At 46.6% G+C, this 16,594-nt stretch overlaps 1 protein-coding gene across 5 annotated transcripts in view; it reads left to right on the top strand.

Moving 5' to 3' along the window:
- FBLN2 (fibulin 2) overlaps positions 1–16,594 on the top strand; it is a 109,595-nt gene that overhangs the window by 42,517 nt on the left and 50,484 nt on the right. The window lies entirely within an intron of this gene.

Below are 16,594 nucleotides of genomic sequence, written 5' to 3'. Positions count from 1 at the left end.
GGCTGGAAGTTTATGATGTTTATGATCAGCTGTGGCAAGTGTACGTATTTCCTCCCTGCCTCTGGATTCCTCTTGACATCTGCAGGGAATGTTGATTATACACTCTATGCAATGCTCATTACTGTAATGAATGCAAACTTCATCGCTGTAAATTAGCACATATACAGCTCATATTTCCAATTCATTTTTCATCAAATCAAGAGCAGTACCTCCTCTTTCAAGATGTGGCACGAAATGTTCTCCCAAGACTCAGCTGGAGGATGCTTGCAGAGAATGCTGATGAGTCCCTGGCCAGTGCCATTTCTCCTGGGCTGTGTCAGGAGCCCTTAAATCTTGAGCTGTCCAGTCCATCTCCTGGAGAAGTTTAAGGCAGATGGGAGGAGGAGAGCAGATTTGGAGCTCAGACTCTAAGTCCCAACACAAACAGCACCTCGTGGCTGTTCAAACAGAAAGTGTGCCAGGTCCATGGATGGAGATGGCAGCTTTTTCCTTTTCCTTTGACTTCCCTTTTATTTGCTTCAGCCTCCCTCAAAATCTGAGCTGTGCACCAAGGCTGTGTATGATACATGGGCCTGAATTAAGACTGACACACAATAACCTGTTTACTGATGTAATTTTAAAGAAGATTTTTTTTAATAAAATTGCCTTTTCTTCTTCTTTCAAAAAAGGAAAAATGGGTGGAGCACCCTGAAACTTTCAATGAGAGGGTTTAAGAAATGAGTCTGTTGGGGTGAAAGTGTTCAGCACCAGAACTAAATACTGAATTTTAGAGTCTGCCTGGGTGATTTGCAGTCTGTGATTCCCAGGAACTGCTTGGCTGAGACAGGTCTCCTTGGGGGATGGATTAGGTTGAGGTGCCTGGAGCAAGATGTGATGGATGGCATGTCAGGCATGAATTGTTCAGCTGGCAGAAGCAGGCTTGGGAATCACCGGGTGCCATTTTCCCCTTAGCTGAGATACCTGTGATTTCCTTCAAATATTGCAGAGGTAGAAATGGGAAATAAATGTCCCGTGGGAGCACAGAACTCTCTGACTGGCTGTAGATGCTGCAACTCCAAGGCTGCTGCTTCCCTGCCCCAGGGAGCTGCTGCATGTTTTGGGAGCCAGCAAAGCATGTCCACCACCCACAGTCACTGACAGGTGGGACCTGGACAGGCAGCCCCTGACCTGCCCCACCATTCCCATCAGGAATATTGGTGGAAGATCTGTATGGAACTGCAGCACCCTCTCAAAAGTGAGGGCTGTCTTTTGCCATGACCGGCGCTCATGCCTAGGGACAGCAGCGCTTCCACTCGTTATGCTGCTGTAATGGACGTGGTTGTGATTCATGGGAGTAGCTCCATATGTTTCAAGTAATAAAACACATACATCTTGTGTCTTTGGTGACTCCTGAGCCAGTGGTGGAGGGGGAGTGAGATACTAGTCAGGCTTGAAAGAAAAATTAATCTCGCCTACAGATAAAGAACGAAAACATAAATTTCGTGCATGTATTTCCAACTATAAAATGGCAAAATCTACCAAAATTGCCAAATAACTTATTTTCTCCTTTCAGGAATTGTCAGCATGATGTAAACTACATCAATCCCTGATTTTCAGAGCCTGTGGGGTTGTTATGCTGTTCCCTAATGAGGCTGCAGCCAGTCTGGCAGTGTGCAGGGTTCTGTTCAACCAGCTCTCAGCAGAGGACTCTGGGGTACATTTCTGTGACTCTACGGCCATTCTAGATTTGTTTTTGTTTTGTTTAGTGTTTCTTTTCCCCCAGAGTTTAGGAAAGTTTGTGAGCTTCCAGAGAGGCTTTCAGCCCAAGTTAGGTGGCTGTTGCATTTGTTCCTACTGTTTAGCTCTATCCTGCCCCAGAATTCTGCTGTGCTGGGTCCTGATGCCTTTGGTTAAAAACATGGCTTTGTTACTTGTATTTTACATATCTCGCTTTGGTTTTATATGTAGCTGAGTTTTCATCTCCCAAAACTTTGCTGGTTCATACGTAATCTAATGGTGGAAACAACATGGAACACTTTGGTGCTCAGGAAAGGTTAATTACAGTGGTTTGGTTTTCTTTCTTCTTTTTGGCACTGTTTTTCATCTGTTGTATTGCCCTGTGTTCACATCAGCTGCTCCATTCGTAAAGGAGCTGTAAGTGTACAGCAGAGGTAATTACTCAGCTGAGAAAGTGCAAATTAAGTGCTTTCACATGGGAAGGGATGAGATTAATGGAGACTGTTCTCTTTAGACAGTCTCTCTCCAAACATTGATCTTACCCTGTCACTTACTGCAAGAGCAGCAAATGCGGGGAATTTTAATTTCTGTATTGCCTATTTCCTCATCCTAAAAGTACCCTGATCAGGGTAGGGCTGACTGAAATATATTTCAAGAACTTAGTGTCAAATTCTGTTAAGATTTTCCCACTTTCTTCCATTTCCCCATGCTCTGGCAGTAGAGTGCGGTTCCTTGGATGAATGTAACTCAGGTAGCAAGCAGCCTCACTGTGAATGTTTTATGATTTGCATTCTGGTTTTGGCAGGCTCAGCAGCAGTTTGGATCTAGCTGGACCTGTCATGTTTCAGAGTGGAGGTGTTTTTCCACTTAACCTCCTCCATGACTGGTGATTTTTTTCCCATGGTGGCTTTTAGAGATAAAGATAATTGTTCTTGAGCTGGAGTAAATTGCACCAATTTGGGAGCTGAGATCAGTGGATGTGAGAGTGGCATTTATTGCAGGTGAATCCTGCCTAGGCAGGAGCTTCTGGGGGGCACCTATGAAACTTGTGAGGATGCAGCAGAGAGTCCAACCCACCCATCTGCTGCATGTTTGCTGATTCTGAAACTCCTGGAGTAGGATGACCTTGAATTTCTGAAATGAGGGCAGACAGATCCATGTGCAGGTCCAGGAGTTGGACTTGACGGTCCTTTTGGTCTCTTCCTGGATATTCTATGACTCTGTGAAAGCAGACCTGCAGTGAGGGTTTGGAAGCATTCCCTGAGCTCACCCACCCTTTGTTCTTCTTACTGCCACCATAAAAAGCACGGGAGATGGGAGAATGCTTGCAGGGTCCTTCAGAAACAAACTCTGTTTGCAGTTAATTTGGGTTTTTTGCAATCAGGTGAAGTGTTGTCTCATTTATACTTGAATTACCTCAGGCTTATTCTCTATTTTATCCCAGTCCTTTCTGTAACAGGAAGAAATGAGCTTTGAGGCCTCAAAATAGGATATCTGAGGAATAAAAATAAACCACAGGAGACTGGTGTATGAGGAGAGAAAGTCTCTGGGCCAGCAAGTGTGAATCAGCATGAATTACACCCCTGGGTGATAGTGTTCAGTGGTTCCTTTGGTAGTTGGAGTTCTGAGGTAGCGCGAATGGGAATTAAGGCAGTTCGAGATATGTGCAGAAAGAGGAAGACTAAAATACTATAAAATTTAAAAATGTCTATCTGTTCTGCAAAAAGTGGCCTTTGTACTTTATTGGGCAGCCAGATGCTAGTTTAGAAGGAAAAATGGAAATTATTCAACCATTTCCATTAATGAAAACATCCCATGTATGATATTGGGGGGGCTGATTCCCTCACAGCTGCTGGTGCACAGCCTTCCCTGCACCCTTCCCTTGTCACCTCAGGCATGGATTTGTGAGCAGAAGGTGCAAGGAAAACCCAGTCATACCCAAATGACACAGGGGACTGCACTCAGAGTAGATGTTTGCATATTCTGCAATAAACAGTGGCCAGAGTATCCAATCTGCAGGGACAGATGTGACCTGGCTCTCTGCTCCCTTGACTCGTGCTTTCCATTGGGTCTGTGTCCAGTGCTGGGAGCAGTCCCGTGTGAGGGATGGGGACAGTTCCATGTGAGGGATGGGAGCAGTTCCATCCTGTGTGAGGGATGGGAGCAGTCCCGTGTGAGGGATGGGGACAGTTCCATGTGAGGGATGGGAGCAGTGCCATGTGAGGAATGGGAGCAGTTCCATATCCCATGTGAGGGATGGGAGCAGTGCTGTGTGAGGGATAGGAGTAGTTCCATCCCATGTGAAGGATGGGAGCAGTCCTCTGTGAGGGATGGAAGCAGTCCCAGGAGCAGTTCCATGTGAGGGATGGGAGCAGTCCCAGGAGCAGTCCCATGTGAGGAATGGGAGCAGTCCTGTGTGAGGGATGGGAGCAGTCCCATGTGGGGAATGTGAGCAGTCCTGTATGAATGATGGGAGCAGTCCCATGTGGGGAATGGGAGCAGTCTTGTATGAGGGATGGGAGCAGTCCTGTGTGGGGAATGGGAGCAGTCCTGTGTGAGGGATGGGAACAGTTCCATCCTGTATGAGGGATGGGAGCAGTCCCTTGTGAGGAATGGGAGCAGTCCCATATGAGGAATGGGAGCTGTCCCATGTGGGGAATGGGAGCAGTCCCATGTGGGGAATGGGAGCAGTCCCATATGAGGGATGGGAGCAGGCCCCTATGAGGGGTGGGAACAGGGCTGGGGGCCCCAGGCACGCAGGTAGCGGCTGAATTCCCGGTGTCCAGACCTGTCCTAGGGGATGCTTTTGGGGTCAGTGCCGGTGCTTTGGGGTTTGTGTCTGGGTGATGGCTCTGGGCATGTTGCTGCATGGCTGCTGCTCACCTGGCTGTGTTCTGGGAGCTGCTCTGGGTCAGACTCTGCTGTTGCTTTTCCAGCTGGCTGGGCTTCAGGGCGCCTCTCAGGGCTGCAGGCTCTGCATTGGGAATGTTACTCTCTTCAGGAATTCCCCTGCAGAGCCCAAACCCTCCTCACCACCGTCCTTCTCCCATTCCTCATGTGCATCTTCCTTCTAAAACAGAGATATTAACCACAGGTCACGAGCTCCTGGCTACCAGTACTTTTGTGTCAGGTTTTATGGGGCTGTTTTGCTCCTGATCTTAAAGAGTATTTTAAGCCATGGCTGTATATTGAATAGTGGTCTTTAGTTAGAAAATATCGTTTAGATGATCGTTTTTAAAGCTGCAAAGATCTGTGGTATGCAGAATGCCAACACTGGGTGCCATGCTTTGCTAAAAGCTGTGTTGCCTGTAACAGTCAGGTGTCTGCTGTCTTCTAAGAACCTAAATAATTTAAGAAATGCTCGGATCTTTCAAACTCCAGTACCTGCCAATCTCACAAACAGAGTTGTGTAAGAAGGTGGCTCTCCATCTTCCTGTGTCACTCATAAAATTAAGGTAACATCTTCTGCCTGCAGTGTGAATCACTGGGGACAACAACAGGCAGGTACAGGTTACAAGGTGGGAGAAACGTGTGTTCCTGCAGCTCCTGCCAGCCCTGCCTCCATTAAGTGCCCTCTGGAGAGCACCCTTCTTGTCCCACACACAGCTCTGTGTGCTGCTGAGGGGCAGTCAGACTTCCTCTGCTGACAGTGCGTTGTACTCTAGGCTGCTGGTGCTGCAGCACAGGGAGTTACTCACAGCTGGCTGGGAGTGTTCTGGATGAGGAAATCCATTGTGCCCAGCCTGGCACCAAGGGAATGTGCAGAGGATGACTGAAAGTGGAACAGGATGGAGCGTTCACACCTGGCTGGGGGCATGCAGGGCAGACCCATCCTCCCTGCAGCACAAACCCAGGGCAGTGCCTGCATGGGACAGGCTTCCCACAGGGACACTCAACACAGGGGGTTTCACATATCCTTGCCTTCAGGGGTTGGGTACTAGGATCGTTTAAATCTCAAATTGTTGGAGTTGGGCACCCAATCTAGGATGGCACCAAAATGCCTTTGAAAACCCATCTCATGTACCTGTTCTGTTGAGGTAAAAATCATTATTTATGCAAAGTCAGCTAAATCCACTATTTGCAACAAGAACATTGCATCTCAGTTCTGAAATTCAAACATGCTGCAGACAAAGTTTGAACATAAGATGGGAGTTTTTTGTATAAATTAATTACCCTTGAACAGACGAGGCTGTTGGGCTCACCAGGTTTCTTGAGGGAACTCCATTTGCTGGCTATTTATAAAAGTATCTGAGAGTATATTTTTTTGGTATGCATGATTGATACTCCTTCAGAAAACAGAATTTAAATGAGACTTCTTTGCAGTAATGTGTCTGTTATTCTAATCGATCACCAAGGAATTAAAACTTTGACTCTGAATGTAGCTCCTTGTTAGAGAAAGGAAAGTATAAGTAGTAATTCCTGATCCAGATTTTGTGAGACAATAACCTTTTGAACAGTTTCAAATATGTAGGCCAAATAAACGTAGCTTTCCAGCATATGCTTACTCATGAAAGGATTTGTAATTTCATTATCCCGGGCCTCACAGCGAGCAATATCTCTTACCTCTCAGGGATTCTTAGGTAACACGCCAGCAAGTAATTGGAATTTTATAAAGATCCCCTTATGTGTGAGCAGGTTTTATGTTTTCTTGACTGTTCCCAGTCTGTCTCTGCTCTGCTTGAGATGATCAATTCCTTTCCAAAGCCACCAGAAAGTCCTAAATAACCATCCCAAAGCACTGGGGATGCTTATGCTCAGCCAAAGGCTGGGAGAGGGGTAGGAGAAAGAAGGATTTGTGCTGCATTTAGGGCCAGCAAACCTCCTCTGCACATTTCCCGTTCCCTGCCTTTGCCAGGGGGCTGCAGAGCCCCCCAGAGCCACCTGCCTTGCTCCAGCATCAGTGTGGGTGTCTGGGACACACACAGCACCCTGCAGCTGCATTCCAGAGTCACCTGCCTGCAGCAGGTCACTGCCTGCTGGAATTGCTGCCTTCCCTCCATCCTGGGGTACTCTGGTGCTGATGGGGCGGCTGATGGTGATGGGGTGGCTGTGAGATGGTGGCAGTGGCTCGGGTGGGTGCAGTGGGCTGGAAAGGGAGTCTGGGCAGCCAGGGTGGGCAGGGGGCTCGTGCTGAGGCTGCCCTACCTGTCCCCCTCCAGCCCTGCCTGTTCCTCTCCAGCCCTGCCTGTCCCCCTCCAGCCCTGCCTGTCCCCTCCAGCCCTGCCTGTCCCCCTCCAGCCCTGCCTGTCCCATCCAGCCCTGCCTGCTCTCTCCAGCCTGGCCATGCTTCTGCCCTTCTGGCTGCAGTTTCTCCAACCCTTCCTTCACCAGAGATGGGGCCATTCACACAAACCCCCGAGCAGTAATTCCTTCCCCTTGGTGTCTGAGTTCTGCTTGCTTTTGTGGTGCTGTTGTGAATCACAGGGAGGCTGATTGTGTTCAGAAGGGCTCAGAGTTGTTTGGCCATAGTTTTGAATTACCAAGTACTAAAATAAATGTTTATGGCTTCAACTGCTCTGGGTTTAAAAGCTTTTAACAGTTTTAAGAGTTGCCTGAAAGGAGACGATTTGCATCAGTAACTTTTAAAAGGTGTAAAAGTTGATGCTCTTGTGAGCTGTTCCTGTGTGTAAACTATACATCTTAAAAATAATGAATATAATCAGATGAGATCTCATGGCCTTTCTGCTGCCATGCACAGGGCAAGTGACTCCTTGCAGCTGCAGTGACCTGCACTGCCCGAGGAATAAATAACTGTGTGTTAGTCCTGAACACCCTTCCACCAAGGTTACCTGAACTGAGCAATGAGGATGCCTCAGGGTTAAGGATGCTGAATTCTTAGGATGAGCTTTATTTTGCATGAGGTCACTCTGTAGGAATGTTGTTTCTAGAGGCTGTGCGGGAGCTGCTGCCCAGCATGGGGACCCTGCAGCCTGGGGCTGGGCCCAGACACTGGGAACCAGTACAGGAACTCTTCTGTGAGAGCTGCAGGAAAGAAATGCAGGCAGACATGCCTCCAGTGGTGTAAGGCAAGTCAACAGGTTACCAAAATCCAAACCACTGGAAAAGCAAGTGTGTGCTCAGTCAGGATCATCAGTGAGCGCTGTTGAAAAGGAAGAGAGTACGGGATGTTCAAAAAGGAATTTTCCATGGATGTCCTACATGGTCCAGAAAATTTTCAGCCAATTTGATGCAATATATTCTGGTCTTGGAATGGCACTGAGATGCTTTTTGTGTAATAATCCCCCTAGCACCGTGCGAGGGCTCCAGTCTGGCACTGCTATGTAATAACACTCACTCCTTGTTACAGTCTCTGAGAGTAGCAGCATCAGCTGTGTTTGGAGCAGGGGAGCTGGGGTTTGACTGGAGCTGGCTCCTGGGCAGGGAAAAAGAACTGAGAAGATGAATGAGCTCCTGCAACAAGAACATCTGGCTGTACCTCAGTTTCTTTCTCTTCTGACTTCTCACTATTTCATGTTAATTTCAGTTTGGATCTTCAAAGACATTGTAGTGCAAATTGCTGGAATAATTTTGTGAGCACAAGTTAAACTGATTGATATTAGGGAGTTCTACATCTTGTATGAAGTGAATCAGCTAAAGTGCTTCTCGTATTCATGTTCTAAGGTAGACATCCTGCAGGGACTTAGGAGCCCATTACATTTTGTCAGTGGTTTGTAGCACAGCATTTGTTATACTCAATAGCAAACCTCCTGCATGCCGATGGCACAGGAAAAAGACATTCCAGGCCCACAGAGGCTGCCGTGGTGGGGAGGAGAATTCCCTGGAAAGCAAACCCTGAACAGCAAAGCACACCCTGCACTCTGGCTGGCCGAGCTGCGAGAGCAGAGCTTGTCTGGAGGGGACTCCTGCCCAAACTTGTCTGCTCTGTCATTCCAAAAGTGAACTTCGTGTCTGCAAAATGAAAATATGTGAAAGCATACCTTTGTCATGAAAATGGAGCTTATATAGTGGTGGTTTCTTACAGTTCTTTCCATAAGGTCAAAGAGTTCTTCTGTGTTGAACAAGCAGAACAAGAAGCTCTGAGCGAGTTTAATGGTGTTTAAGGAGTCTTTTGTTTTTCTCTCTTCTACTTTTAATAATGATTGTGAGCAGACTTCTGGATAAGAGTGTGAAGGCAATGTACTGTGTACTTGGTGGCACGGAGAGCCCTACACCCATCCCACATCCCTGCCAAGTGCTGTCAGGGTTTGGCTACCAAACTTCCAGCTGATGCCTTTAAAACCTCCTTACACCCGACTGTAATTCTGCAGCTCTGTCTATAAAACATCTTGTTTATGGCCCATAAGCAGCTGAAGATTAATATAGTTCTCCCTCTTATCCAAGAATCCTTTCTCTGCAATGTTCATTAATTTTCCTGGTGTTGGAATTGCCTTGCATGGTATTACATGTAGTTTTCATTTCCAGATTCAAACCTACAGTGTTGCAGCTGAATGATTTTTAAGAGATTCACTCCAGCGAACTGTTTTCATTGAAGATAACATACACTTAAGTAATGTCTCATGTAATAATGATAAAATTTGTACTTTTCCTGGTTCTGGATCAAAGTTGATAAGCGTTGTCTGAACTCATGGCATTGAAATCAAGAGCATAGTGACCATCAGTGATGGCTGACTTTACATTAGAAGGTTCTATAAATGTTGAATTTCACTTGGATTGACTATGGTGGTTTTGCTGGTGGAAGATAAATACGGAGACTTTCCAAAATCATGTGCTGTGGTGTCAGAAGTTTTGGACGATGCTTTAAAGTGATGAATGTGCTTTGCATATGTTCTTGAAGTATAGACTTTTGGCTTGCTCAGCCTATGGCCCTGGGAAAATTTTCCTGGTGGTGTCTCTGCTCTTTCTCCTTCACCCTTGGCCACCAGGGCCCCGAGGAGCAGGTTTGTGCTGTGGCGTGGCCAAGAACAAGTTGTGGGACAGGCAGGGACTTACGCTGCCCTGGTGTCACAGACATCATTGATGAAAAATCCTTTCCCTAGGATTTTTCCTCCTGAGTAGCTGCGAGGCCTCAGGAACAAAATGTAAACAATGGTTATCTGCTGCTGTGGAATGCAACAGGTGCATCTGTGATTGAGCTCATGTGGTTGTTTCTAATTAATGGCCAATCACAGCCCAGCTGGCTCGGACACAGAGCCCGAGCCACAAACCTTTGTGATGATTCTTTCCTATTCTATTCTTAGCTAGTCTTCTGATGAAACCTTTTCTTCTATTCTTTTAGTATAGTTTTAATGGAATATATATCATAAAATAAAAAATCAAGCCTTCTGAAACATGGAGTCAGATCCTCGTCTCTTCCCCAATCTGAAAACCCCTGTGAACACCGTCACACCCTGGTACCATGTGAAGCTAACCAACTGAGATGAAAAAAGAATTACACTGCTGGTTTTCTTATTCTGAAGGAACTGAACCAGCCAGTTAAAATGAACAGGAGCTTTTGGAGTCAGCCAGTTACATTTGCTTTCCCGTGTGAATAATTTGGTATGCAGAGAAATTGCGGCTGAGAGGGCAGTGCAGGCTGAGCACTGGTACCTCCCGTGGGAGGATGAGCAGGTCAGCACTGCAGGGCTGAGCCTGAGCCTCCTTGAGCCTCCAGCCCCAAGTCCCCATTCTCACTCTGGACCATGCAGAGAGCCAGTGCACCATCAGCACTGCTGTTTGTCTGCACAAACCCTTCAACCACGGGGCCTGACCTTCATTAGGTAATACTGAAGTCTCCTCTTGGTATGGTGAACAGATTTACACAGCTTTGAAATCTGACCCTGCTATTTCAGGGAGAGTGCTTGCTTGTTAGTCAGCTTTTAAATGGAGTCAATAATGTTCCTTGAAAAAAGACTCTGAAGGTCGGACCCTGTCTTGTCAATGCCATGTTAACCCCATCAGTTTCAGTGAGGTATACACTCATTTTAGCTGTATTGCTCCTCTGATATTACTTTAAAATGGTGAAGGGCAACTGTTAAGCCTCTGAAATTTTAAAAATGAAATGCTGTCTTTAAGAAAGAGCTCTTTACATCTCACACAGACATACAGCAGTTGCTCTCACTTCACAAGGCTTCCTTTGCAGTAGCAAAGCACTTAGTTGTTTGTTATATTTTTTGGTCAGACTCAAATTTCTCTCCCAGAACTTAGAGTTAATCTATAGTAAACCTCATAAACCATCCGATCACTATATAAATACATTATTTTAGCCATTTGTCTCTTTTGTTTGTAAATTCCCCAAACTGAATGTCTGCGTAATGGACATTTATGGCCATGCAGTTGATAGCACAGGGCCCCTGGCACCGCACGGTGCTGAGGGTCACAAGTGAGCTCCTCTTCCCATGACAGGCAGGAAAGGACTTGATGCCTGCTCGTCCAGCATCACCAAACACATTCCTTTGGGAAAGAAGAGCTGGTGTTGATTGATTTATATGCTTCCCCCACCCTTGCCAGGGTCACAGCACTGAGATTCCCACTGCTCTGTTTCAAATATGGCACAGACATCTTCAGACTCCCACAGAAAGTTAATCCTGCCCTTGAACATAAAAATCTGGACTATGATTGGTTTTGTGCCATATGGTCAGTTGGTCAGTTTTAGACCCAGAGGAATTGCACAGTTTTCTAAGTATATAGCATGAGAATTGTCCTTGTGTGCTGCATTCCTACTAGGTCAGAATGCTGCTTGTCTTGAGCAAGTCTCGGCTTAGTTTGCTGTAGTCCTGGTATCAGTGAAGAAATCTTCACAGCAGTTTCCTATTTTATATTTTAATGGCAAGAAACATATATATATGTGTGTATATATATATGTGTGTGTGTGTGTATACATATATATATAATATGTATATATATAATAAAATCAAAGAATCAATAAGATTAGAAACTAAGATCTCAGAGATCATCAAGTCCAAGCTTTCTCTTCTCTCTATCTCTCTCTCTCATTCTCCTAAGGTTCGGGTAAGAGATCATTCCTGGAGAGCCAGGGGACCTCACTGCTGGTGCCATGGTGATTGATTCTGTTCCCTAAGATGAACCTCCCCTTGAGGTTTCCTGACCTCTTCTCATTTGTTTTGGCTGGTTGTTTGCTGCCACCTTGCTGAGATTTTCCTTTTGCAGCTTGAATCTGCTCCAGATTCAGAACCTGAAAGCTGCCAAAGCTCATGGCAAGTGAGAGGGAGCAAGTGTTGGTGCAGTGCAAGGAGAAGCCAGGCTGGCAATGGGTGTTGAGGATGTTTTTGGTGTAGTAGCCCACTCTCAGTATGGGCTATGTCTTGCCTTATCTGTGCATTCTCCCAAGGATGAAAAGCAAATTATCTGCTCTCATAACCTGTCCCCTCTCTGCTGTTCCATCAGTTCGAGTGTACAGTGCAGGTTTGTTTGGCCCTGCCTCTCATGGGGCAGAGAAGGTAAAGTTTAACCTTTATTAATTCAGTATCTTGGTATAATTAAGAGAAGGTGGCTCCATGTGGGCTGCCTGAGCCCAGCTCAGAGGCCTGGCTGTGTGTGCACAGAGCTGTACCTCATGTGTGGATGTGCAGGCTGGGCCCTGCAGCAGGAGTTAAAGCTGGTGTTCTGCACAGACACTGCCCACAGCGTGCAGGATGAGTGTGTCAGTGCAGCCCACACTGCTGGGCACGTGCGTGTGACTGTTGGGTATCAAATGCCTTAAAAAAGGGGCAGAGGAACTTCAGCTGTGTGCTGGGGAGCTGCCTGCTGAGGCTGGAAGATGCCTTTATCTTGTTTGCCCTCTTTTTCCCTGGTAGTAAGACTTGGTTGTTAACTTTCAAACTGCTGAGCAGCTTTTAACTACTTGTGTGGACTAAAAGTGCACCTTTTAACAGATGCTAAAACAGCTCCTTACACCTTCCCTGAATCAGTCTGTCAAGCAGGGGAGGGTTCCGTTCTGCAGCAGTGATGGCTGTTGCCACAATTTATGTAATTGAAAACAAAGCCTTTGTAAGCAGGAGTTTAGAAGTGGCAGAATTGCTCCAGAGGTGTGTGTGTGGTGCTGTGGGAATGCTGGCTAGCTCAGTGTAAACACCTGGAATATAGACAGATGGAAATTGTGGCACGTCCCTAAAGTGAGGCGCTGCAGAGCCCCAGGGGTTTGGTCCCTTCAGGTCAGGCCAGGGCAGGTGAAACAGGGAAACCTTTGCTTGGGGAGCTGAGCTGAGCCCAAGAGCTCAGAAAATCCTCAAAGGGATGAAAAGTAGGGCCTGGTTTGCAAAGCAAACACAGCACAGCAAATGCATTTGTGACTGTAGCTTGATAACAGGAATGTGTAAACAGACTGCACCTGGCTTCCTGTTTAGCTGCATTTTTCTTCCATAACTGCCACTTATGCAAAAGGATTAATTTGACAGATTTCTGCCTTTTGTAGCAAGTCATGTTCAGAACAAAGAAGAGTGTTAATTTGGAATGAGGTTAAAGTTGCTTGTCAGTTGTTGTGCTTGTAAAGAAGATGAATAAACTCTTCACAGCATGGAAATGTATGCCTTGGATATCACCTACAAAATTAAAGGAGTGCCAAATTCTACAACATGTTTCAAATAACTGGATATATGAGGTTATTTGTCAGGAGTTCCCTGGAGTCCTGTGGCTGTCCTAAGCCATCAACTTTCATTTTAAACACAGTTTTTTTAGAAAAATAGGAGACTCACAGTTTTCCTCAGAGAGAAAAACTAAATCTCAAATGTTTAAAACCAAATAAAACGCACCAACCCTGTAAAGAGAGAGCAAATTTAAAGCTATTTATTAGACTTTACAGTTGAGATGAGATGTTAGGAAGAAATTTCTCCCTGTGAGGGTGGGCAGGCCCTGGCACAGGGTGACCAGAGCAGCTGTGGCTGCCCCTGGATCCCTGGCAGTGCCCAAGGCCAGGCTGGACAGGGCTGGGAGCAGCCTGGGACAGTGGGAGGTGTCCCTGCCATGGCAGGGGTGGCACTGGATGGGCTTTGAGGTCTCTTCCCACCCAAACCATTCTGGGATTCTGTGGTTCATGTTCCTGCTGCTGCAGTCCTTCCCCAGCCACCAAGGCCCTCGGGCAGGGTGGGGTGGGGTGGCTGAGAGCCTGGGAACACCTTTCCTATCAGGGTTTGGGAACACCTTTCCAGCAGGTTTGGGAACACCTCTCCCTGCAGGTTTGGGAACACCTTTCCAGCAGGTGTGGGAACACCTCTCCCTGCAGGTTTGGGAACACCTCTCCCATCAGGGTTTGGGAACACCTCTCCCTGCAGGTTGGGAACATCTCTCTCAGCAGGTTTGGGTGCACCTGGAGCACCGGATGTCACTGCAACAAGGAAGAACCAAAGAGCAACCAGACAGCTTGAAGGGATGAGAGCCAAACCAAGACATTTCTTTTGCTGACGCCCCCAGAAGTCACTGGAGAGGGCAAAGGAAGGCTTGCTGGAATGTTCTGCAGGAGAAGGGAGAGGAGCAGACGGGAGTGTCCTGCTCTGTCACAAGCCCTGAGCTGTTGGAGGAGCTCCTGATGGGGTGGGCTGGGGTTTTGTGTCTGTTTACATTCAACCTGGAGGTGGCTGAATGGGAATGGTTTAAAATAGCCCCACAGTTGCCATAGATACTGGTCTAAATTGAAAATAGAGGTCTGGCCCAAGCTTGGAGAGTGTCCTCCAAAGCCAGCCTTGGTGTGGGCTAGAGGAGCCCCACAAAACTGTGGGGATTCAGCCCAGGATGGGGATGTCTGGATGTGTTTGATGTCACCAGGCGGCTCCAGCAAGGCTTTGCTTGGGCCTGGAGACTGGGAAGGGAAAAATCTTTCATGCTTCAAACACTCTACTCCCTTTTTTGCCCCGGGAGGTCTGTAGAGCAGGAAAAAACGCCATGGAATGCTGCTTTCGTGGCACTGGGTTTGGCTTTTATTTGTGCAGTGTTACTGTGCAACAAAGCAGCAGCAAATTTAAAGTAGTTCAGCTGGATAAAAGCACCCTATTAAGGTAAATTTGGTTTATTTGTCCCAGGAATGTGTAGCAAATGCGCGTCTAATTACAGATAAGGCAACTAAGCCTTTCATCTTCTTTCGGTGAAAAAAACTCTGCAAATAATGTGGAAAATGTTGTGGTGAAATGAATGAAGGTCTTTTCAAGGATTTAGTTATCACTGATGAGAGCCCCACTTGGGGGAATTGGGAACGTTTCTCCCTAGCCTCGGGTTGGATGGATGTTTTGGGACAATTGCAGCTGACTCTGGAAATGCCTCATTTTGAGATAACAATCTGTCCCTCTGCCTTTGGGGATCTCTGGTGTCACCTCTGGGTTTGGATGGGGAGGGCAGATCTGCAGGGCTCGGTGAGGAGGATGGAGATGCAGGAATCTGAAAGGGCACACTTAGCAATGTGCCATGTTTCCTCTCCAGTTTCTTGCTCTGTAGGTGGTAGAGAATTAGTGCTTAATTACTTGCAGGCTGTGGACAACAACCACCCCCTTAAACTGTTTACATTTCTAGATAAGGCTGGAGCTGGATATTCTTTGAGCTCAGTCCTTCCTAAAATCTGTGGGAGATTTTATAGTGCTTATTTTGCTTTTGTACCATGTACTGGAACAAATGTTTGTTCCCAAAGAGCTTTTATCTATTAAGAACCCCCGTTCATCCACGTCTACATCCCATTATATATGATAAATCCCATTCATGCCATTCAGCTCCCCAGCCTGTGAAAAGGCTTAATCAAGAGCCTTGTGCAAATGGGGGAGTTCAGAACTGGGCAGAAAATCAGATCCAAGGTGGAGCTGGAGTTCTAGACTCACTTGGATACAAGGAATTATATCTAGCAAATATCACTTGAATAAAACATTAATTTCCCATTATAAAACATAATGTTGCTCTGATAATGGTTCCTGTTTTGAGTAATCCTCATTTCCTGCGTCTCTCTGGTGACTCATCACAGCAGAGCTCTCATCCATTCTGCTCTGCAGATGCTCTCAAGCTGCCTGTTCCCCATCTGACTCAGCTCCTGTGTATCAGCATCTCCTCCCCTTGCTGTGCAGCTCTGGGAGTGTTTGCCTGCAGAGCCCTTCAGCCTCCTTCCATCCTAAGCATGACTGCTGCTCCTGGCTGCGCTTTTAAATTTAACTCCAATTTTTAACAGATTTTTGGTTAAAAATTCACATGTCAAAATTTTAGGTTTTCTTAAGTCTTGGATCTGGAGCTGAGAAGCCCACATTGCAGAATGTGTGTGTCTGTAATTCTGTGTATCTGTGAGAGGAACCAATCTTTTTTCCTTTCAGGTTTTCAGTGAGTGGTTGCCCATATAAAACATTCCCAAATGTGATGTATGCCTCCTACAGCTTTAATTAAACTTCAAGGGGTTAAAAGTGATGGGGTGCAAGGGTCTAAATGGAGACTGTACCTCTCAGCTGTCACTTCTGTAACAGGGCCTGAGCTGCTGCTACTGAATTTTATAGGTAAATATACAGTTTTAAGAAGGCTGATGGGTGGGTGGTGAGCTAAGCAACAAAACCAGAGGATTCAAAGCAAGTTTTGCTGGAGCTTGGAGGGCTGCAGTGCCCTGAGGTGCCATAAGGTCCATGCAGAATGTTCCTCGTGTGAATTCAGAGCTGTGGGCAGGTCTGGTGTGACATTTGTGGGGCCAGGCGAGATGTTTGTGAGCTCTGCGGTTACAGCGGGGCCTTTTCTGCCTCTCTCTACCATTTGGGCTAAAGGAGAGGAGGGTGCAGGTGTTCCCAGCAGTAACTCCCATCGGAATTACCTGGCTGTAAACAGGCTGTTAAGACTTCCCTCTGCTTCTTGCTAAAGGCCACAAGAATTTGTTGATCCTGAAGAAACACTAAAATTTCCTGCCAGAAGGCCGGTGGGATGTGTGCAAGGAGGAATCTTGCACAGATGAGCCTCCCAGTGCTCCCTCTGTGCT

The sequence above is a fragment of the Zonotrichia leucophrys genome, chromosome 12, assembly GCF_028769735.1.
Source record: "Zonotrichia leucophrys gambelii isolate GWCS_2022_RI chromosome 12, RI_Zleu_2.0, whole genome shotgun sequence".
NCBI lineage: Eukaryota > Metazoa > Chordata > Aves > Passeriformes > Passerellidae > Zonotrichia > Zonotrichia leucophrys.
This window is presented reverse-complemented; position numbering and strand designations above follow the sequence as displayed.